General features: G+C 39.1%; 1 protein-coding gene and 1 long non-coding RNA gene across 2 annotated transcripts in view; one reads left to right on the top strand and one right to left on the bottom strand.

Annotated features, from left to right (window-relative positions):
* LOC113018954 (uncharacterized) overlaps nucleotides 1–1862 on the bottom strand; it is a 29515-nt gene extending 27653 nt beyond the window's left edge. Inside the window, exon 1 of the mRNA XM_026162413.1 lies at nucleotides 1642–1862. The gene's annotated coding sequence lies outside the window, so the exon portion shown is untranslated. The remainder of the gene's footprint in view (nucleotides 1–1641) is intronic.
* On the top strand, nucleotides 456–25155 carry LOC113018971 (uncharacterized). The gene is made up of 2 exons (XR_003271896.1): nucleotides 456–524; nucleotides 24780–25155. It is a non-coding gene; the product is annotated as an uncharacterized LOC113018971 (long non-coding RNA).
* The last annotated feature ends 342 nt before the right edge of the window (nucleotides 25156–25497 follow it).

Here is a 25497-nt window from a genome sequence, read left to right as displayed (position 1 = left end):
GATTAGCGGATAGTCTTCGTCCTACATGACCAGAAGAAACGCATCAATATATTTCTCTGTATCTATAAACTTCCTGTTGCAAAAATACACACTAATATCAAAAAGTCACACATCACTGTTCGTTCCGTCAATACAACAAAATGCAATGATTTATCTACCACTGTTCTTAAATGAAGTCTTTGAAAGCATCAATTTCCTGACAAAAAGAGAAAGAAGAAAAATCTTCAACAGTAATGCAACTGAACAAGGAAAATATTGCATTACTTCTTATAACTCCATTAATCACAAAGACAACCAGTAATTAAAAAATATATATAAATCTTACTATCTATTATAAAAAGGATAATGTAATATGGTTAATATGCTACATCTTTACCCCACACATTCTGTCTACTTTGTATTTCCACAGACATCACCTCAGTGTTTGTTTGTAATAATAATTTTTCCACCTTGTCAGTTTTTTTCTGTTTTTGTATTTCTGTCATTATTGTCCTCAGGTGATGGAGCAGCAGGTCAGCATTGGCGTCTCTATACCAGCTGAAAGTTCATGACACAAAGTGGTGACAAACTGTCTACAATGAGGCTACTATCAGCTGCAGCTCTTTGTCTGACTAACAATGTAACATGCTTTGTAGACCATTGAATTCATCCTGTGCTGACCATGATGACATTTGTCAAATGGAGATCACACAACTGTGACAAAGTGGAGAAGCAGTTGTAATTCTCTCCATTTGTCCCATATGTGTTTACCTTTTTTTTGCACATTGTACACATTATTCTGTTTCTATGTATTTGCTATGATTTGCTATTTGTCAAGTAACATTACTTCACTCACTATCCCGGGTTTGTTTGTGTAAGCGTTTTGTTGCCGGCAAATCAAACATTCTGCAAATTAAGACAAATACTAAGTTATGTTTCTTTATACTTTATTATGTTACAGATTAAGTCATTTGTTCATACTTACTTTGTTTGTCTTTTCAGTCATCATGAGTGTCAGGTGTGGGGAAACGCCCGCCTGGCATTTCCTCATTTTAAAGTCCTGATCATGTCACACATGACATCATCAGGTCAAACCAAGTGGAGGGGTTTCTTTTTCCAGAGAGATGCTTCCTTTTGTTTGTGTTAATGTTTAAAGGGATTTGTTGAATGTTTTTCCTTGTGTTAATACTGCCATTTAGTTGTGTAAATGTGCATATTAGAAGTGTGTAGAGGTTTTGTGTTTTTAGATAATCTGTGTAGAGTTTTAGATCCCTCAGTTGAGTGAGTGGTACTGGCTGGGCAATTGGAGGGAAATTGATGGCCCTATTTAAAGCCAGTCTCTACCAGATGCAGGAGAGAGGAGAGGTGAGCTGTGTCACCAGAGCCATGTCTCCAGAGCCATGTCTCCAGAGCCATGTCTCCAGAGCCATGTCTCCAGAGCCATGTCTCCAGAGCCATGTCTCCAGAGCCATGTCTCCAGAGCCATGTCATGTTTTGTTAAATGAATTGATTTGGGGTAAGTTTTGTTAAGTTACATTAAAATTAAGTTCACTGTAAATAAATTGCTCACCTTGGAAACCTAAAATGTCTGCATAGTCTGCTTCCCTACCACCTTCCTTGACATTCGAGTCTGACTACTTCACAACAACAAACATGACTTACTTGATGCTGACAATGTGAAGGCTTCACTCCACTCTGTTGAAGAATATGAGTCATCTCTGCGTCGACTCTTACACATGTAGTCTCCACTGCTGGACTCAGAAACTCTGAATGTCACATCGTTATTGTGTGTCCACTGTGTGGGTGTCCTGGGTCCTCTCCATTCATACTCCCACTCAGTGGTTTCACCTCCTTCCTGCACCTCACATGTCAGAGTGATCGTCTCACCTCGATCGTCTCAGAATATCTGAGGCCAGTTGGGTTGTTGTTTTACAACAACTTTATTGGAAACTGTTTACACATATTAACAGTTGAGATACAAATAGAAACATGAAATCAACACAGAAAACTTCACACTGTATGTTTGATAATCATGAGTGAATGTATATTTCAAACTAAATTACTGAACTCACTGGTTTTCTCAATGGTGACATGATCACTTATATCAGTGTAGTAAACTGGGTTTCCTCTTGTTCCTCTGCAGCTGTAGATTCCTCCTTGAGATACTCTGATATCTCTGTTTTGTTGATCTCTGATTTGAACTTCAGAGGTTGTTTGGGTTCGTCTGAACCACTCATATTTCCATCCATCAGAGCTCTGCACAGAGCAGGTCAGTGTCACACTGCCCCCTACTGGTATGATTGTTGTTCCTGCTGTCAGTGTGGCCCAGGGTCTATATTCTGTTATCAAAAAGACGAAAAGAAAACACAAAGCCATTGAAAAACATTTTAAAATATGCTTTCATTTTATTTAAATTCCAACTTCCAAGAAGAGATGTCTTTGTTGAGCACGCATCATTCTCAGGGACTCCTCTCATCCTGCCAATAAACTCTTCCAGCTCCTCCCCTTCAGCTGACGCTACAGGACCCTACAGACTAAAACCAGCAGGTTTATGAACAGCTTCTTCCCCACAGCTGTCAGCTTACTGAACTCAGTCCCCTGCTGAACCTTTCCATCCACACCCACTTATCCCTCCTAATGACCATGATCATGACTGTCATTCATTCTCAACATTCAGAATATGCTTACATTGGTTACTGCTATAGTTTAGGACACTGAACCAGTATAGTCTCTGGTATAGTGCGTACACTGTTCACTATTATAGTCTGTTCAGAGCGCTACGCTTCCACTGTGAATATATTCATAGCACTTTGTAGATCTGTTTACCATATGTAGCACATCTGTATATATTTAGCAAAACTTTATATTTGTTCATAGTACATCTGTATTTCTGCCCGTCTGTATAGCAATACAGAATATCTGTATACTATATAGATCATCTGTATATCTGTACATATGTCTGTAGGTCATCTGTATATTTGCTCTCTCTGTATATAATCTGTTCATAACTATCCCACCATTTATTTATACTACCCTTATCTGTATATAATTGCTCCTATTTTTAAGCACTTACTACTCTTGCACTCTAAACAGATGCAAACTGTATTTCCTTAACCTGTATTTATAGATGTGTAGTGACAATAAAGTTGAATGCTAATCCTAATTAAATTTATTTTTTTATTATAGTTTAAGATCATTTTAATTTTTTCTGACATAGTAAGAGAGCTACAATATTGAGGTTAGTCAGGTAATTCAGGTTGTAGATCTCTAAATAAGCACATTTCAAATGTTTGTCCATTCTTTGGCCTGAAGAAGTCACACTGAATGTAAACTAATGAAGTTCACTGTTGAAGGAAACACACGATGGGTTCAGAGGGATCTGCCTGGTTTCACATTTAGATAACAGAAACATCGTCACCTTAAATTATGTGGAGATTTGATGTTTCTTTTTTCATTATTTAAATTACATTTCATCCACAGTTATTCTTGTTATACATTAAAACATGCACATGTTGTAATGACAAGAAACATATTGTCTGAGTATTTTGGTTGTAGTGTGTACTGTGAACAAAGTTAGGTAAAATGCAATGGTCATGGTTAAAGTTCAATGTTTCAATACATCAGAAATACAATACTTTCAATGAAACATTTATTAAACAGATTTTTTTTAATAATTCAGATGAGAATTTTAACTGGAATCATCACATTATTAATCACTGAGGACTTACCTAATACACTTATAAAGACAGTATTACTGTTCTTTGTATAATCTGACTCCTTCCATCTACCAGAACACTGATATTCACCACTGCGATATATTTCGAATCTGTAGTCTTTTTGTGCACTGTAGCGGAAATCCTCTCGACCATCCTTGTTGAGTGCATAATACCAGTCAGTGTCTCTTCCTTCATTCATGTTACACTTGAAGGTAACAAACTCTCCAGTGAAATAACTGGACCAGCTGGGTTCAATAGTGAGCACAGCATCTAGAATCCAACACAAACAGACAATTAGCAATCTGAAACACTTATTTAATGCTCAAGGCAAGACAGTGATTGATAACACTATATATATATTCACACAAAATGAAAATACTGTGATAAATAGAAAAAAAGAAACACAAATAGGATCTGCATTCATTAGAGTCATACAGGTTGAGAATAATCTTTATTAAATAAAAAGGAAGAAATTGAAAAAGGAAAACTGTTCAGTCACCTTGAGCGTGTCCACTGCAGACGAGCGTACAGAGCACTACAATAAAGACAGAAACTTCAGACATTATCAAACTAAAGACACCAAAATGTAACATAAATAAAAAATTGTTGGTAATGATGTGTCTCATTTCTTGAGGCACATGATCAATAGTGAGTTAATGACCTTCTTAAGGAACAATCCCACTAGTGTTTAAAGTCCAGTCGCTTTCTTACCAAGCTCCTTAAAATACTGGGAGATTTTCAATGTCTACTATGATCTGAGTCAGTGCACTAAAATCTAATCCAGTTTACAAACAAACATGGTGATAACAGACATGAGTGTCCTCTGATCACATGACCTGAAATGGTACAGGCCATCCTCTTTGGGCAGCCAGTGAAAGACTGGGTTCCAAAAGGGAAATGATCTCCCCAGTATTTACTTTGTATACTAGAAAAAAATCTCAAAAATTAATGCCATTGACAAATTGCAGTGGGTCACTTCTGTCAACAAGAATTTGTCTAGAAGGAGGTATTTGTTGATCATTTTTGACATATTTATGTGTCATAGCAAACAACATTCATCTGAAGTTAAACCTGCCTACTGGGAGTTTACTTTTTTAAATCTCCATTTATGGCTGGACGAGCTCTAATCTTCCTTTAGGAAGCAAGTTTCATTTAGTCAGGAGCAGGATTAGTCTAGTACTCTTTTATACCTTGACTAAGGAAGAATATTTCTGCAATAAAATGCTGTTAAAATCTAGCACTGGCTTTAATCACTGCCCTTATGCATTTTATCATTGTCTACTATTATTGGTTACATTTTATATTACGATTTAATCAGCATCAAATTATCACTGATGGAGAAACAAACCTTTCTTAGATAAACTAAACCAGCTCCACTCTGATCTGAGTCAGTGCACTAAAATCTAATCCATTCTACAAACAACCATGTTGGTAACAAACATGAGAGTCCTCTGATCACATGACCTGCAATGGTACAAATGACTGATGCTCTGTTCTTCTTACTAAAACATCTTTATGGATCAGTATGAATCGAAAAATAGGAGTCAGTGATGTACTCACAGAATAGGCCCAGCTCACAGAGCAAAGTGGCTCCCATCCTCACATCCAGCAGTGACACGTCTGAAAACTTCTACAACTTTCTGTAAAGAGAGAGAGTGAAGCAGCAGCACAGCAGATACCAAAGAGCTGAGAAGGAAACAAAGAGGTTTTAAAACGTATCTCTGCTTCCTTCCTTTTACACAGAAATAACAACTTAACATAGTCTGACCACCACATCATGTGATACATTTATACTCTCCTGCAGAAACATATCAGGCAGATTTTTATCAGAACGGCTGTAAAAAATATATATATACTGAAACTAAATAATAATAGCTTGACTAAGTGCCCAAAATGAGATAGACACAAGTCAAAGACAAGCTTTAAATGTGAAGTACTTTAGTTCATTTTACAGCCCAGAAACACAACGAGAAACATTGCTCAGATTCAGATTGCTAACAAATATCTATCAAGCATTAGATAATAAAGTAACAGGTTAGTAATAAGTTTTTTCCTGGTTGCTTAGAGTGCTGTCTATGGACTTTTTGTATATACTGTAATAACTCCAGACTTGGGCATTACATGCATTACGAAACTGCATTTCGTTGCCCTGTACCTCTGCATGTGCAATGACAATAAAGTTGAATTCTATTCTATTCTATTCTATTAAAATTTGACTGAGGTCCGACAGAAGCAGCGACGGATATTTTGTTGCCTTTGTCTGCTGCTTGTATGCTTGGTTTGATTATTAGGAGCTTTATCACCAGTAATAATTACCCTCATAAACACTACATGTACACATCATTCATATCGTTTTAAACTGCAGTAGATGCATAAATGAAGACGACTTAATAAACACCACCAAGACAATAAACTTTTACCATTCCCTTCCTGTCACAGATGTAGTCATTGAGTTTTCTGCTGCTCCTTTACAAGGAGATGACGATACACTAAATATTGATGCACAAAATCATTACATTGCTTCAAATATACATTAAATAGATTTGAGGTGAGCCCCCATACCAGCTGATAAACAGAGATGTCATACTTACTGACAGCAAATGTTCACAGCAGATGTTGGTAATCCACACACTTTCTCACACAGCAGTGAAATCAAGAACTGACAGTAATTTTATTTTTATTTCATTAAACTAATGCAGATTCCTTTAACATATCTTTCCACTGTGGTGACATCTTAGATTGGTCATAAATTCACTCACAGAAAGTAAGCGTGCACAAGTTAAAGTAGAAATGTGTCCTTAACCAGAAGTGACCGTGTGACGAGATGAAATCCTGCCCCCTTTCTCAGCTCCTCTCTGTTTTCTTACAAGTAGTTGTAACTGCTGTATTAATAAATAATGAAAGTGCCTTTTAGCTACACTTAGTAACTAAAAAGCACACTTACACACTTAGTTACTCATTTCCATGGCTACATTTTTAGATAGCAGAGCAAAGCTGCAAACAAAGTAGCTGTTTATATACTTGAATGTGTTTTACAGAATTAACGCTGTAAGTCAAATAAAGGCAGCAATAAGAGGAAGCAAGCAGTTCAGCAAGGCAGAGTTACCATGGAAATCTGATAACGTACAGTTATCCGATTGTTCAGTCTGACGTCACTAGCCATGTCTGGGTCTAAACTCCGCTGCAGGTCCATATATCAAACGATCACTATGGCATTACTGAGAGTTGAAAAACTGTCTAAACTCTTTCATCTTTAATAAAATGATCAGCGTTCTGCACTACCAGGTGTAACAATTGAGTTTAACATCCAGGCGTCCATGAAAACGGAATTTATGACATTTAACAGAGTTAGAAGTTAGCAGGGAGTTAGCTCGCTAGCTTCTATCTAAATACAATATAGCATGTCCTGACTGCGGGGTTTTAGAAACAAATTAAAACGTACAGCTCTGTTATTACTTCTAGCATAAATGAAGACAGAAAACTAAACAGCAGTGACGTTTGTAGGGTTACTGAAGTTGGGCTAGCTGGTATATAATGATGTGCTACGTGACCGCTAGCGACACAGCTATGTTAGCATAATATAAACAAGCTAACTTTTTTTCCACTCGATAAAAGTTAACGTGAGTGTTCTCGGTGGTCAGGAACAAATGTAATCGCATGGCAGGATGCTGTAAAAGGACCAAACTTCAGCCAACTGAGATAATCCATCCACAATACGAGGTTAGTCATTCATATACTGCTGCATGGGCTGGGCTGTAGTTACATCCTAAGGTTTTAAAAACTGAGCTTAAATAAATGATTAGTGATAATAAAAGCCGAGGGAGGTCAACAGTGATCACTAACTGTTTTAGGAGCTTTTTGAGATCAAATAGAAGAAAATACATAACATTAAACATGTTAACAACACAAAAGCCATATTAAACGCAGACTACTTTAGGCCCGGAAGTAGGATTCGTCACATCATCACTTAACAACCGGATAGGTGAAACACAGTTGTGCTTCCTGCACCCTTTACTTTATAAGATGGTGGACTCCAGCTCGTATTGAGGTGATTTGCTGCTGAGTGTGAAGAGGAGGGAATGAGAATCAGCACCTCCAACTCTGAGCCGTGATTGACACTGGATAATTGTTGAAGTCATAACTGTGTTTTAGGGATGAGTTCTGGCCCAAAGCACAGGATTTTAAGGATCTTGTGGCAAGAGTGGAGTGGGAGATTGGCAGGTGGATTGGGTGATACTGTGTGACATCTGCAGTGATATGGATGCAGGACCAGTGTGGTGTAGTGAAGTGAGAGCTGAGTGTGAAAGTGAAGCTGTCTGTTGGCAGGTTGATTTACAGTGGGGCAAAAAAGTATTTAGTCAGCCACCGATTGTGCAAGTTCCCCCACTTAAAATGATGACAGAGGTCAGTAATTTGCACCAGAGGTACACTTCAACTGTGAGAGACAGAATGTGAAAAAAAAATCCATGAATCCACATGGTAGGATTTGTAAAGAATTTATTCGTAAATCAGGGTGGAAAATAAGTATTTGGTCAATAACAAAAATACAACTCAATACTTTGTAACATAACCTTTGTTGGCAATAACAGAGGTCAAACGTTTACTATAGGTCTTTACCAGGTTTGCACACACAGTAGCTGGTATTTTGGCCCATTCCTCCATGCAGATCTTCTCGAGAGCAGTGATGTTTTGGGGCTGTCGCCGAGCAACACGGACTTTCAACTCCCGCCACAGATTTTCTATGGGGTTGAGGTCTGGAGACTGGCTAGGCCACTCCAGGACTTTCAAATGCTTCTTACGGAGCCACTCCTTTGTTGCCCGGGCGGTGTGTTTTGGATCATTGTCATGTTGGAAGACCCAGCCTCGTTTCATCTTCAAAGTTCTCACTGATGGAAGGAGGTTTTGGCTCAAAATCTCACGATACATGGCCCCATTCATTCTGTCCTTAACACGGATCAGTCGTCCTGTCCCCTTGGCAGAAAAACAGCCCCATAGCATGATGTTTCCACCCCCATGCTACACAGTAGGTATGGTGTTCTTTGGATGCAATTCAGTATTCTTCGTCCTCCAAACACGACGAGTTGAGTTTATACCAAAAAGTTCTACTTTGGTTTCATCTGACCACATGACATTCTCCCAATCCTCTGCTGTATCATCCATGTGCTCTCTGGCAAACTTCAGACGGGCCTGGACATGCACTGGCTTCAGCAGCGGAACACGTCTGGCACTGCGGGATTTGATTCCCTGCCGTTGTAGTGTGTTACTGATGGTGACCTTTGTTACTTTGGTCCCAGCTCTCTGCAGGTCATTCACCAGGTCCCCCCGTGTGGTTCTGGGATCTTTGCTCACCGTTCTCATGATCATTTTGACCCCACGGGATGAGATCTTGCGTGGAGCCCCAGATCGAAGGAGATTATCAGTGGTCTTGTATGTCTTCCATTTTCTGATGATTGCTCCCACAGTTGATTTTTTCACACCAAGCTGCTTGCCTATTGTAGATTCACTCTTCCCAGTCTGGTGCAGGTCTACAATACTTTTCCTGGTGTCCTTCGAAAGCTCTTTGGTCTTGGCCATGGTGGAGTTTGGAGTCTGACTGTTTGAGGCTGTGGACAGGTGTCTTTTATATAGTTGATGAGTTCAAACAGGTGCCATTCATACAGGTAACGAGTGGGGGACAGAAAAGCGTCTTACAGAAGACGTTACAGGTCTGTGAGAGCCAGAGATTTTCCATGTTTGAGGTGACCAAATACTTATTTTCCACCCTGATTTACGAATAAATTCTTTACAAATCCTACCATGTGAATTCATGGATTTTTTTTTCACATTCTGTCTCTCACAGTTGAAGTGTACCTCTGGTGCAAATTACTGACCTCTGTCATCATTTTAAGTGGGGGCACTTGCACAATCAGTGGCTGACTAAATACTTTTTTGCCCCACTGTATTTATACTCGGCTGCAGACACATATCAGGCAGAGATTTTTATCAAAAGGACTGTAAAACAAATATACTGAGACTAAACAATAATAGACAGTTACAAAGTTCTATTACACAGACATGAGCTTCACCGAGTGCCCAAAGAGGCAAAATAATTAGACACAACTCCAAGACAAGTTTATTTTATTTTACAAGAACAAGAAGAAAACAACAGGAACAACACTCTGAATTTACCTTTGTATACCATACACACACCAATTACACTGTAAATGGATATATTAAACATTTGTCTTCTCATATACTCAGATAAAATATATACATAAATCAATTCCTCACAATTGATTAATTAATTTTTACAAATTCCCAAGGAGACAGAAAAAAGATCAACAAGTATATCTAAATATTAAAAACAAACTACCCTCTGTCTGCATGCTGTTAAACTACTGGAACTAGTAAAAGCTGTTTATGTCCCTGGGAATTTATTTGAACACTCTGGGGCATGGACAGAGGTAAGTTTGTTTTTATTTTACTTATCAGTCTTCAGATTGCTAGCAAATATCTATACACAGGGTTCGTATGGGTGCTTGAAATCCTTGAAAATGCTTGAATTGTATTGTTGTCTTTTCAAAGTTTGAAAAGTGCTTGAATTTCAGATGTGGTGCGTAAAAGTGCTTGAGAGTGTAACTGTATTTCATTCACCACAAATAATTATCTGATTGAATAGTTTTCCTGTCAGATAGAGAAATAAAATGAGTCGCAAAATGTAAAAGCAAAATTTCCCCGCCTGGGCTGCCTTGCGTCTGTTTCAACGTGTGACCCCGCCCCTCCCTTGGACAGTCAGGGATGAGTGCGCTAACATACCTGTTGGTTGCTGTTGTAATGAGTGTTTGATGGAAAATGACAATGGCGGATTTTGCGCTCTCTAGTCGCATGATAGGTGAGTGCTAGTAAACAATTTTCCAGTACATGTACGTAACACATGCTGTTTTTTAAAATTATGATTATTATTTTGTTAGTGTGATGCAGTATGGCGCTGCTATTATGGAATATGCTGTGAACTTAGCTAACATTACTTAGCAGTGATATGAGTTAATTTACTCAAGTGAAAGCTTTAAACATTAGCCCAATACATAACTAGCCAACTTAAAGCTTTCTGATTAACCGTCTCCATTTCAACTTGGGTTTAACGTGCGGACTTCAAACCATTTACCAGTTTTTAAATTGTGTTGATAGGACATGTAAAACCGATGTTTTTTGTTTTTTTCTGAATAAAACAGTGGCGTTTAATCCGGAAAGAAACGGTAAAAACTGCGTTTTCTAAGGAGAGCGCTAGCGAACAGGCTTTGCTTGTGAGTGAAAAAAAAAAACTCCTTCCCTATTGGTGGAAAAAATGTACCGTGTCGACCAATCAAAAAATGATATGGCAGCATGTGGCATTTGTTTGTTTAGGAGTGACCGGCGAGAGAGAGCGATTGAGCGAAAGAGAGAGAGAGAGTTTTGATACGTGAGAGATATGTGACATTTACCGTGTTTGGAGTCTCAAGTGTAGTGGTGTAGTCGTTGTCGTAGAGTAGTCGTTGTTTTGTTTTGTGTGTGAGTTCTACTAGTGAATGTCACAGTTGCCACCAAACGCAGATTGCAGTGTAAACACTGAGTGACACACCTGGGCCCTATTTCAGGAAGCCGGTTTAGTGCAAACTCTGAGTTAGGGCTGCTCAATTAATCGAATTTTAATCACGATTACGATCTGGGCTTTCAACGATCATTAAAAATGACTGAGCCGATTATTAGCCCCTCCCTAATTTATCCGCGACACCTTAAAGGCCGGTCCGTGAAAATATTGTCGGGCATAAACCGGTCCGTGGCGCAAAAAAGGTTGGAGACCGCTGATTAAGAGGACCCGAGGGAAGCTCGGAAAGCTAAGCAGAAGTTATTTGGAGAGTGACTGCCGTTGGTTGAAAAGAGAGTTTATTATTATTTTTTTTTTTCTAAATGAAGAGAGTTTAAAAAAAAAAAACTTCAGTGGTGTTGCACACTATTTTATATTATTTTTTTAAAGTCATTGTTAACCCTTTAAAGCCGGTCAGAGCAGCACGCTCCGTTTTGCGTAACTATTGTTAAATCCCTGTAGAACCTGAACCGTGTAAGCTAGCGCAATAATTTGTTTTGCATATGAAACCGGAGGAGTTGTACTTACATCTTATGCCATCAGCTTGTCCTCGGTCAGGGTTTCGTTCCACATATAGCTTTGCAAAAATTGCATAAAAAGCGCTTGCAGGAACAAAAACATAATATTCCAGAAACACGCTTTGCCGTTCCTATCAGCTGTTCGTAACACTTCCCACAGTGAAATGATGCACATGCTGTTTTCTTTGCAAATTTGCATCATAGGATTGTTTTTTGTTTTTCCTGCAGTATATAAAAATTGCTGTATCTCCAAAATAAAACTATGAAGACACTCAAAATAAATTTCCTGTGGTGGGAAACTATTTTTTGCAACTTTATTGTATTTAAAGTTTTGAGGGATAAACCTCTTAAATTTCTCCAAGAAGAAATATATGTAAACAAAACAAAAGCGATTTTCAATTTTTTTTGTAGTTTATTGCACTTTTTTGCAATTTATCTAATTACTATGGACTTAATGCATACATATTATTAAAATATGGGCTATAACAGTTGTATTGATGTATAGCAACTTGAAATGCTCCCACAAATGGCATGTAAACAACATACAGCCTGTAAAAAAATAATATAAGCCCTGGTGGACTTGGTTCTATAGTAGGTCTTAAAGGGTTAAATAAATATCGTCAAATAATCGTGATCTCAATTTCAGTGAAAATAATCGTGATTATCATTTTTGCCATAATCAAGCAGCCCTACTCTGAGTAAGTATACCCTGAGTTAACGAAAACTCTGGGTTTTCGGTTTCACAAAGCGAGTTTAGATTAATTCTGAGTGAGTTACTATGACGACACACTCCATGAAGCTAACCTGCTCCCTAGCAGGTTTACTTCAACTAACCCTGACTTTCTCTGCCTCTTTGTCAGAAACCTGACTGTAGGAAGTGTCAGACATGGCCTGCCCCTTCCTTTTTTTTTTTTTTTTTTTTTTTTTTTTTTAAATGACATCAGAAACAGCAGTATGCGACATTACGTAATGGCAGAGCTTCAGTTCATCCTTTGTCATTTTTTTTTTTTTTTTTTTTTTTTAATAAATAGGACAGGGGGAATGAATGAGAGAAAGAGGGGGAGAGAAAGAAAGAAAACCAAAGGGGAGAAGAGACGGTGAGAAGGGGGGGGAAGAGAGAGAGAAAAAAAAAAAGAACTCCTGGGTCACCTGTATGGAGAAAAAAAAAAAAAAAAAAAAAAAAAAAACAAACAGAGGAGACAGCAAACAACAAAGAGCAACATAATAATAGAGAAAACAAAGCACCATCACAATAAACTAGCTAGTCATAGATATCAATATTTACTAAATAATAAACGATATTGTGCAGCACGCAAGATAGACAGCGCACAGTGTGCTTTGAGGCAGCAGCCAAGAAAGCTTTAGTCCGCGTCTGTGAATACCCATGTGTGCATACCTGTGTGGATCAGCATGCTTGCATTCCAAAGGTTTCTCCATGTAATGATCTGCTAGGGAGTGTGGGGGGGGCCACAGCCCCGTCCTCCAGGGTGTGAAGCGGGTATGGAGGAGATCAAAACTCCAGACATCCAGAGGCCCCCAGAACACAAGAGACCATGGAAGACCAACAGAGGGGCAGCCGCGCCACTGTCCCGGAAAGAGCTGAGGAGAGTCCCAGATGAGGGCTCGCCCAGCAGCCGCGGAGCAGAAGTCAGGGGGAGTTGCAGTGACGCGCCCGTGAGCTCCGCCGGCCCCCAGCTGTGCCTGAGTGACCGAGCCCCAGGCCGAGAGGCCGGGGGCACCCCACCTCCAAAGGGGCCCGAGTGAGCCCCAGGCCCCAGGCCCCGACAAGCGGCCGCCAAGGAGTGAGCCGGTATGTACCCGGACGCCCACCCCCAGACACAAAGAACCACCAACACACCGACACCTGAGGGAGTCCGCCACCGGCAGGGGAAGTGGTGGTGGGTGGAGATAGGCCTCCAAACCTTGGAGGGCCTGAGGTGTCCCCAGAGAGGTGGCGTCTGATACCCAACCTGACATATAGACACAGACATACAGGCACACACAGACACAAACATCCATTCCCACCCTCATGCTCTCATATGCACTCACTCCACACTCAACTAACGTGGAGACAGACATAAAGAGACGCTGTACACACAATCACACTCCCCAAGCGTACTCTACAAACCGGGTCTAGGTACCCTTGCCCCTGGAGGGGGGAATTGCACCCAGACCCAGGTGGTGTTACCCTTTTCCCTGCGGTGGGGAGAGGCAGACCACCCCGACTCCGCAGCAGCAGGGAGGCCCCACACCCCAGACCGCAGTCGGACGGCCAACTCCTCCTACTAGCCCTCCCGCTCCAGCAGGCCGCAGAGAATGGGGGTGGGCTGCCCCTTCCTTGAAGAGCCAGTAGATGTTGAAGCCCAAATTCTCCGCAGAGCTCTCTGCCGGGAGAGAGTGATTAGAGCGCGTTCGGACATTTTATCATTTCCTGGTGATCTCCTGTGTGAACGTTACCGTTTTTCAGCACAATCTATAATTCATTTGAATAACATCCTCAGGCCTAATATTGCTCATGTGACACATCGCGGACGTTCTCTCAGTTCTGTACATATTATTTGTATTGCACTTCGGTTTTTTGCAAACGGGAGCTTTCTGTATAATATTGGTGACGCTGAGCACGTTTCCAAGGCTACCGTCTGTCGGGCAGTCAGGAATGTTACAGTTGCACTGAAACGTCTCCTGTACTCGTTTGTGGTGTTCCCCGGTCATAGACCCACAAGATTTATCAAAGAGGGATGCCACAAAATTGCAGGTATCAGGATGAACAAAACTCAATTCATGATGTGGTGATACTTGAACTACTACTTAAATTTTACATTTATTCTCACGGTTCCCAGGCGTGATTGGCTGTATAGATGGCACTCACATTCCAATCATTGCTCCTTCAGTAAATGAAGAAGACTATGTGAACAGGAAGTCTTTCCACAGCATTAATGTACAGGTACATAGTTCCCTGTAGCATTTCAAACTAACAAATTATTTCATTATAGTAATGGATGCTAATTTGTGTTCTCTGCACTGTGAAGATCATATGTGATGCTGCCAACATTATCACAAATGTGGAAGCCAACTGCTCAGCCTCTGTGAGTGGTGGTGGTGGAGGACCCCCACCTGTTTTTCGGGCCTCCGCTTTTTTTTCTGTTGGCTATAACGGGTCACATTTGAGCATACAGAGTAAGCAAATATGTACTTGTAATGTGCTCAGATAATTTCAATAAGTGCTTACAGAGGGGAAATTAATGTAGCCTCTAACTGCAATTGATTTACATCGGACAAACAGACCAAGCACTATGGCTCATAATACAATTACACCTTACCTGTTTGGACTATATTTTTATATTTCATTTTTACTTGCTGCCAGGAACGTTTGGGGCCTGTTGGGTTGCACCTGCGCTCACATCACATCACAAAATGAAATGTATAAAATAAAAAATAAAATATAATAAAATAACGTGTTAAATGGGTGGAAATCCCTCGATCAATGTTTAAATTAACACTCACGCATTGACTCTGTCGGCTTTGTTTTGCCATGCATGCTCCCTTTCTTTTGCAGCTGAGGCTGTGTTACTTTTTTCCCGCAAAATTTGCATGTTATCGGCATATGCTGCCATCAGAATTTCGGCCTCAAGCGCTGTAAAAGACACTGACCGCGCCTTCTTTCCCTCTTCTTTCCCTCCGTTGTGTTTATCATCAGCACCGACACATTAAACTGCTTAAACATTATAAATGTCTTCAAGCTCACACTGAGGCCTGTGGGGCACTCTCAGCCACTTAGACAGTTCACACATTTATGTGTATTTGTACATGAATATTTCATACTTTAAGGGTGCCTGTTTATTTAAGGGAGATGAACAAAATACATTGGAATTGTACATAATCACATCACAGATGATAAACTAAATAGATTTTAAGTAGATGCTTGTGCATTCTTAAAGTCTCATATGTTGCATTGAACTATGTGATCTATTCAAAGCCTCCCAGTCAGTGCTGTTCTCCATGCCTGTCTGACTGTACACGATGTTATTAGCACAAACACTTTAAAGGTATTATTTAGGACTTCAGCAATAATACAGACAGCAATGTAGTTAGCAATAAAACAGTTTAATTGGGAATTAACAAACAACAAACAAACTTCTGTCTCCTATTTTTTGTCACACAGGAAAGAAGCATCAATATCTGATGAGAAGACATTTCCTTTTTGGGGGTTTTTCCAACAGGAGATGAATATCTCTAACAAGTTGATTTGTTCACATTTTCACATCTTCATTTTTAAGTGAAATGTGCATTTTGAGTTTATACACTATATGCATATAAGGAGCTTTAACACCAATGATAACTACCCTCATAAACACTGCATGCATACAGCATTCAAATGGATTTAAACTGCAGTAGCTGCATAAATGAGGACCAATGAACTGTTACTGTTTCCTTCCTGTCACAGATGTAGTCACTGAGTTTGCTGCTGCTCCTTTGCAACGAGATGATGATACACTAAAGACTGATGCACAAAATCTATACACTGCTTCAAATATACATTGAATACATTTGGTGTGAAGCCCCGTATCAGCTGATGAACACAAACTTCATACTTACTGATGTTCATGTAAATGTTCACAGCAGGTGTTGGTAATCCATGCACTTTCACAGAAGTGAAATGATTAACTAAAAATACTTTTACATTGTAATCAACAAAGCAGAGTGTCACTAATTCAAAGTATCTCATTAAACTAATGCAGACTCCTTTAACATATCTTTACCTTATGGTGAAATTTTAGTTTGGTCATAAGTTCACTCACAGGAAGTAAGCGCGCACAAGTTAAAAAGGAAATGGTGTCCTTAACCAGAAGTGACTGTGAGACAAGATGAAGTCCTCTCTCAGCTCCTCTCTGTTTTCTTACAAGTATTCGTAACTACTGTATTAATAAATAATGAAATTGTTTTGCAGTATTCAGTTACTCAGTAATGTTGCTAAGATTGTCTAACTTTATAATGACAGTCTGTTCAAACTTCAGGAGATAATCATTTAGTTTCAAAAACAGAAAGAAACTCAATGACAAAAATCTGATTAATGACATTTACAAACATTTCACTCTTGTACAAACTGTTTTCAGTGAGATCAGATGAAGTAAATTCAGATGATGAAACTCAGTTACACAGCTACATTTTTGCATAGCAGAGCACAGCTGCAAACACAGCAGCTGTTTATAGACTTGAATGTGTCTTACAGAATTAGAGGTATACGTATCACAGATCAAATAAAGGAAGCAACACAAGAATCAAGGCTGAGTTGCCATGGAAATCTGATTACGTACAGTTACTAGTGAAATACAGTTGTGCTTACTTCCCTCCTCGCTTCATAAGATGGTGGACTCCAGCTCATACTGAGGCGATTTGCCACAGAGTGTCAAGAGGAGGGAATGAGAATCAGCACCGACAGCTCTGAGCTGTGATTTTCAGCTCAGAAACGATGAAGTTCTAACTGTGGTTTAGGGATGAGTTGTGGCCCAAAACACAGGCGAGTGTGGAGTGAGAGATTGGCAGCAGGATTGTGTGATACTGGATGATATACAGTGATGGACAATTTCGACACATGTTTAAATATTATGAGAGAGATTATTATAAAAGAGCTGTCATGAAAAAAATGACCTAAAACTCATTTTGAACCTTTTAAAAAGATGATTAAAAACATTTACAATAAAATTTGAATATTTATAAGAAATCAAACAAAATGACAGGAGAAAGAGTATGTGCAGTTATTTACACTGCAGGATTAACCTGGTCCTGGACTAGTTCTTTTAAACAGTCATACAAGACATCTGATGTTTGCCTGAATAGGAAGTCTCGCAGTGTCACTTCTCATGACATGGATGAAGTGCTGCACAAGATTGTCTTTTGGAAAGTGGAGAATCACACAGGGTGATCTGCAGGTGGTTCTTGTGGAGTCTTGGTTTTTGTTTTTTGTTTTTTTTTCCATTAAATGGATTTTTGTGGCTGGGTCAATCAACCACTAAGATGACACTAAGAACCCAAATTAACAGTATTTCTGTCCTGCCTGGAAAGGCAGGGCTCAATGTCTACTCACAGTTCTTTAGTGACACACAAAACTCACACCATGCATAGACATCCACTGCTGAGTTAGTCTGCAAGGTGGCTCTTACTATATGTTAGTTAAAACTCTGTGCTCTGGACCATATACCATATGCTCAATAGTGCAACGGTGGTCTCTCGCCACAAGGGGGATCTCCCACACAGTTGACAGCCTTTCCAACAATTTCATTGATACATACATATGAAATGAAAATACACATTTGTGCTAAAAGTTCTATGTCCTATTTTACTATTTGTACATGTTTACTTTTATGGCTAAAAGTCTAGATTTTGCCATTTGGACATTTTTTCTTTTGTTGTTGTTTTTTTGTTCATTTAACTCTGTTTCACAAGTCTGACACATTTATTCAGCATGTAACAGCTACAAAAAACTGATCTATGGTATATATTTGAAAGAAACATAAACTCAGACTATCAGGATCTTTGAATTCAAAATCTCCTTTTCACTAAAAGTGACTTCAAGTTTTTAAAAGACTTTAAAGAGAAAAAGAGAGCGAAAAAAACAGCGCTGCTGTTAAGATTTTAGAGCTGTGGCTGAATTTGGATTGACATCATTGTAGTCAGAGCTCTCCTCTGGGTCACCACTTTGCCCTGTTAAGGTGATCAAATGAAAGCATTTCAAAACAAACTCCCTCTGTTTTGTCCACAAATGCATTTATTATCAGTGAGAATAATTACCAATGTATATTTTGCATTTCAAATCTCACATTTTGTGCACCCACTTGTCTTGTTAATGACTTTGAGAATCCCAGATGTGACATTGGTGTAATCACCTTCTGCTGGACATGAAATAATAATCTTATTGACTTTCATGTTAAACACAGTTTTTGTATCATCATCCAGCTTCCACAAGCTCTATATTAATGAAAGTGTAAACTTTACCATTTTCAGTGTTTTCACATCTTCTGACTGTCTCATAGACACAACGATCACCTGCAGGTCAGAGAAAATCAGTCACCTCATGTCTGTGATACTAATTTAAACACAAATGTTCTTGCAAATAACATTTATATTAAAAGCTGCAGCAGATGTAATAAGTACAGTCTTGTTGCAAATAGCATCAGAAATTTTGAAACTACATGAAAAACTAACCATGAAGAAGAGAGGAGTACACTTGCTGCTGATCTTCATCCCGATTGAGCGTCTGCTCATTAGCAGCACCTTTATTAAAAATTATAAACAATATGTTTGTTTTATGTTCTTGTGGATTATACATTCTTGTGAACAGTTCACAATTCATGACCCTATGCTGCATCTGTTTATTTAGTCATTTTAAAAAATAAAATATCTAATATCAGAAGAAGAAAAAAAACAAAGTCTCACCTTTCAACTTTTTGCAGCAATACAACAAGAGCAGGAGGAAAATCAGTGTAATTCCAGAAATTAGTCCAACGATCATCAGAACAGGAAACAAAGAGATTTCAGCAGTGGGGACATCTGCTGTAGTTGAGAAACATATTTAAAAAACTGGACTGAATAAGTCTGGACTGGACTATAAGTTATTATAATAGCATGAGAGAAACAGATAATACACCAATGTCTGCCAGGTGCAGCCCACACACTCTCTCCTGTGTAATTTACTCCCCATAGAAACGTTAAGCTTCTGTTTCAAATCATACTTGGGTATTGTGTCAGCACTGTGCTCTTTTTTCAGAAATGATAATTATACAGTAGATATTGAGCCAGCCTAGAAGTGGATTCATATCGTCATCTATTCTAAATATTGTATAAAGAACATAATGAATACTGACAAATTGAGGTAATCACTCTAATCTGTCTTTACACCTGTAGACTCCATCATGGGGTTAAAAAGCATGTTTAAACCTGAATTAGTTTTTCTTTAGAAGTTTAGTAGTTTTCCATTCATATTCCCACTGAGTGTCGTCTCTGTGGATCTCATATCTGCTAATTATCTTATCTATCACTTTTTGTATTTCTAGAAGAAAATATAAATAAACTCACCAGTTGTGTTAACGTGAACTTGTTGGCTGTCCTCTGTGTAGTAAACTGGGTTTCCTCTTCCTCCTCTGCACCTGTAGAGTCCTTCCTGTGAGACTCTGATTTGTCCATTTGAGTGGAAAACTGCATCTTGTGTGGTCAGGGGTTTAGACAAGTTCTCATCTCTGTACCAGTAGTATTTCCATCCAGATGATGATGATGAGTTCACAGAGCAGGTCAGGGTCACACTGCCCCCTACTGGAATGTCTCTCATATCAGACGTTATTTGAGCCCTTGGTTTATCTGCTGTTGAGTTTAATCAAAGACAGAGAGAAAATAAAGCCTGTGTGTGGGGTAAATATATACCATACACAAGCTGGGATCACACCACCTCATGTTATCAGTGTATGTTGTATATATATTCCTCTGTGTCCAACAACACAAAGGAAGGAATATGACCAAATTTAAATGGTATGAGTACTCCTACAGACCTATAATGCATTTCATTCTTTTGCTGCTTTTTCTAAAAATTTCACTATGATTCTTCTTCGGATTTATATAATAGTACTTGTGCTTATTCTGTGTGATTCCTTCCCATTACCACAACAGAAGACTAACCAAAGACACAGAATGTCTTACTAATGGAAGTTTAATTCCCAGATCATGCAGCTGCACAGAGTAATTTGAAATAGAAACACTTTAATAATGAGACTTTTAATTTCAGATTAATTTTTTTCATTTGTTTTGATTATTTGTTCATGGCAACAGCTTGATGAGGGAATAGTATTCTTCCTACATCATTAGCAGAAATATATCAACATATCTCCCCAATTGTCCCATAAAAACGTTTTGCAGAATCATAAAAAAAGGGTTACAATGACAGCATTAAATGTACTCAGAATTTCATATTTCAGATGAGTATTTCAACAGGAATCATCAAATTACTGGTCACTGAGGACTTACCTAATACAGTTATAGAGACAGTATTACTGTTCTTTGTATAATACGCGCGCTTACAGCTGCCAGAGCACTGATATTCACCACCATCACCTGTAGATGTCATTTGTAATGTGGAGTCTTTGTGTGTGCTGTAGGGGGTAAAATTTTGACCATCCTTGGTGATTTTGTATTGCCAGTCAGTATCTTCTCCTTCATTCATGTCACATATGAAAGTAACAAACTCTCCAATGAAAAAACTGAATGAGTTGGGTTCAATAGTTAGCACAGCATCTAGATTGAAACACAGACCATAAGGAATCTAAAACACTAGTAGTGAAGGCAAAATCTGTTCATAACATGAAAATATAGTGATTAAAAAAATAAATAGAAACATGATAAAGAGTGATGCTTTAGTTTGAGATTGATTTTTAGTAAAAAAAAGAAAGAAGTTAAAACAAAGTGAAAACTGTTCAGTTACAGAATTAGGATCACAAATCAAATAAAGGAAGCAATAAGAGGAAGCAAGTAGTTCAGCAAATAGCATTCGTATTAGCATTCAGGGAAATTGGCAGATTAATTGGAGGTACATTTGCAATGATGTTGACCCTGTACTGGTCTGTTTTGGTAAAGGGTGGACTGAGTGTGAAAAGCGAAGCTGTCTGTTGGCAGGTTGATCTATCTTCCTTCCTATGTGTGTGGTCACAAGCTCTGCATAGTGAGTGAGAGAATGAAAAGGCTGCAATAAGCTTCCTCTAATGTATCTTAAAAGTTGTTGTTTTTTTTGTTTTTTTTAAAAACTGCTTCACTGAAAAGTGACTTGCTGCAAAATTATAGTGCAAAAACAAACTATTACCAGGTGCTGTCAGAGGATTGAGCTACAGTCTGGGGGTTATAATTTGAATCTGATCTAGGTCACTCCACCAGAAATCATGAGGTCTTTTATTCTCAGTAGATAAAAATCTGTAGCACCGAAGACATTAATGATCAAGTGTCTTTTAAACAGCAGGCTTCTCAGAGAAAATAGTAGTTATTATTTATCAGTTTGTTCACTGTTTGTGTCATGATCTGGGTGAGTGGCGGGGAAATTACTTCAAGTTCCCGAGTTCCCTTTGTCTCCGCCCCTGGGCAGGTCCGTTGTCTCTCCAGCAGCCTGCACACCTGGAGTTGATTCAGGATAACCTGGTTGAGGATTTAAGCTCCACATTGACTCTCCTTCACTGCCAGTTTTTCAACTACCTCAAGTTGGTAATTGGCTCCATAGTCCATGCTATTGTCACTTTGTACAGTGCTTACCTTGTTTTCGTGTGCCACAGCCTTCCTGGACTCACCACGCCCCTTACCATCAGCTCCAGTTTCTCTCAGACAATCTCTCCAATCTGAAAACCTCTCTGATTCTTACCTGCCTGCCCTCCAGCCATCTCACACTCTCTCAAACACAGCACAACTCAGGTCAGCCAACTCAAATCTCTAACTCACCTGGATACTCACTGCATCTCTTTCAAAGCCAATTCCACTCCAGCTACAAGGAAGATAAGATAAAATAAGATACACCTTTATTAGTCTACGGAGCCCCGCAAGGGACATGGGAGAAAAAAAATTAAGATTGACTTTTGCGAGATCTCGCAAAACAAACTCGGGATCTCGCAAAAGTTTTAGCTGCATTCTTCGAAGGCTGCCAGCTCGAAGCCGACCGGGAGGTCGAGGCACGATGTGCCGGGAGAGCGGTGTTCCTCCCGGCTGTAGTAGGTCTCGACCTCCTGTTAGCTTCGAGATGGTGGGTGTCAGATCTCCGAAAACGTCTGAGCACATTTGCAAATATATGATGTCTTGTAAACCGAGCAGGTATCTGACGTTTACACAACTACATTCACGCTTCAAAATATCTTAAAAGTTTATTTTGTGACCTAGAAAGAGTAATATTACAACTAAGTAGCTGCCGCCATTGTTGGAATTCAACTGCTGCGAGATCTCGCAAAAGTTTTGCGAGGTCCCGAGTTAGTCTTGCAAGATCTCGCAAAAGTCCGTCTTAATTTTTTTTTCTCCCATGACCCCTGCGGGGCTCCGTATTAGTCCCACACATGAGAAATTTTTTGGTCACGGCACAAAGTACAAGACGTACCCAGAACCGTTCCCTGTGGGGCCCTCGTACTGCAGACGACCCTGTCCGACACACAGCCCTGAGTTCTTACATACTGTGGTCGGTCGGTGAGGTAGTTCAGTATCCATGTAGTGAGGTCATGGTCCACTTATGTATTCTCCAGCTTGTCTTTTAGAATTGTGGGAAGAATGATGTTAAAGGCAATGGAAGAATCAATCAAAGAACATGATTCTCACAGCGGTCTTCAGGTGAGAGAGGAAATGACGTAGGAGGTGAAAGCACAATAACAGTAATATTCACCACCTCCAAGCCTCCCTACTCCTCGCCACCATCCTAACTCCTAACTCCACCCTAACATCTTTCAGTCAACACCAAACCCATCACATGAACTGACTGCTGGAGCTTCTTGCTCTAAAGAATAAGATTTTATGATAACTTTTTATCGTTCATTTAAGTGTCAGATCAGTGCAACCTTCCTTCCTTCCCTGGTTAGCAGGGCCACTGTCAGTGGATCCTTCCACCCTAACACTAAACTACAGTATGTTATATTTTTATAACATAAAATCCTTACCTTCCTTAGTGAAGTTTTAAGCTCAATCAAAGAATATGTGAAATCTCCAGATTCAACTAAAAGAGTTACACATTTATACATAAATGATCATAATCACAGTTTACACATGTATAATTCACTGCATATACTTCAGCATTTTGTGTGTCATCGTGGTCTTTGACTGATTAATCGAGACAAGCTTCACCTATACAAATCAACTAAATGTTAGATTAATGATTAAAATTTCTATATTTGGATTTGATCATCTTTTAAATAAACTGGCCAGAATGTCACATGCATAACAAAATTAATAAAACTTATTGTGGATAAGGCTGACCTGGGAGAGCAGGAGCATGTTGACCATTTTGAGATTCATCCTGGTTGATCATGTGGTTCGTTGCAGAGCTCTGATTTGTGCTCCCAGTTCTGGTGGGACACATAATGTAGTAAAACTTCAAAGAAACACAGGATGTAATTTTAGTTTGATAAAATGGGAGAGGGGAGATTTGAACCAACCTCATAAGGAAGGAATCTGTAAAAAAGACAATTGCATTGATTTATTGTATTGTGTCACTGGTGCAGTAACAGTACATGTAGTCTTCATATGTGGTTCTGGATAACTACATCATATTCAGTCTAATATTAGATGAATAATGGTCTCACCCCTTGAATATTTGAAGTAACACAACAGCAGAAGAAGAAGAAAAAGTAAAACTCCACAAATGAGTCCAATGATCAAAGGAGTGAGAAATGATGAGTTTTCAGAGTGTGTAATAAATAACAGGTTCTAATAAGATGCTGTCATGGTTCAGCTCAAAAGGCATGATAATAATAATGGAAGAGGCACAACTTCAGCCAAAAATGACTTCTTTTTTTTTTAACAATAATTAACTTGTTAGTCAGTGTTGCCATTGTGTCAAGTAAGAAAGCTGAGACACCCAGCTCGCAAGTGCTCCACAGAGACTGTCCATGTTTTCCTAACTTCACAAATTAAAACCAACCTATCAGAACCTGTGCTATTGACACAATCACTTTATTACAGCTCTTTGTCAAATGTACAGACAGTTGTTTTATGAGCTTGTTTAATAGAAAAATGAATATTGTAGTTAGAAATATACACTATACACTTACAAAATGATATGTTCTTTTAGACTTAGAATTAATCTCTTAAAAATACATAGGAGCACACACTGGTTTGTGAAAGTTGTCAAGTTGCACTGCCTCCTTGAGTACAGTAGTCGAGATGGACCATTCTGCCTAATCGCTGTTTATGTATGTGGCTAGAAACCAGCCATATATGCAGAACGGTAAGGGTTGAGGAGAAGAGAACTCTATACCAGCTGAAGGTTCATGACACAAAGTGGTGACAAACTGTCTACAATGAGGCTACTATCAGCTGCAGCTCTTTGTCTGACTAACAATGTAACATGCTTTGTAGACCACTGAATCCATCCTGTGCTGACCATTATGACATTTGTCAAATGGAGATCACACAACAAACATGACTTACTTGATGCTGACAATGTGAAGGCTTCACTCCACTCTGTTGAAGAATATGAGTCATCTCTGCGTCGACTCTTACACATGTAGTCTCCACTGCTGGACTCAGAAACTCTGAATGTCACATCATTATTGTGTGTCCACTGTGTGGGTGTCCTGGGTCCTCTCCATTCATACTCCCACTCAGTGGTTTCACCTCCTTCCTGCACCTCACATGTCAGAGTGATCGTCTCACCTCTGAATATCTGAGGCCAGTTGGGTTGTTTTTTTACAACAACTTTATTGGAAACTGTTTACACATATTAACAGTTGAGATACAAACAGAAACATGAAATCAACACAGAAAACTTCACATTGTACGTTTGATAATCATGAGTGAATGTATATTTCAAACTAAATGACTGAACTCACAGGTTATCTCAATGGTGACATCATCACTTATACCAGTGTAGTAAACTGGGTTTCCTCTTGTTCCTCTGCAGCTGTACATTCCTCCTTCAGATACTCTGATATCTCTGTTTTGTTGATCTCTGATTTTACCTTCA

This window comes from Astatotilapia calliptera, chromosome 3, assembly GCF_900246225.1.
Source record: "Astatotilapia calliptera chromosome 3, fAstCal1.2, whole genome shotgun sequence".
Classification (NCBI taxonomy): domain Eukaryota; kingdom Metazoa; phylum Chordata; class Actinopteri; order Cichliformes; family Cichlidae; genus Astatotilapia; species Astatotilapia calliptera.
This window is presented reverse-complemented; position numbering and strand designations above follow the sequence as displayed.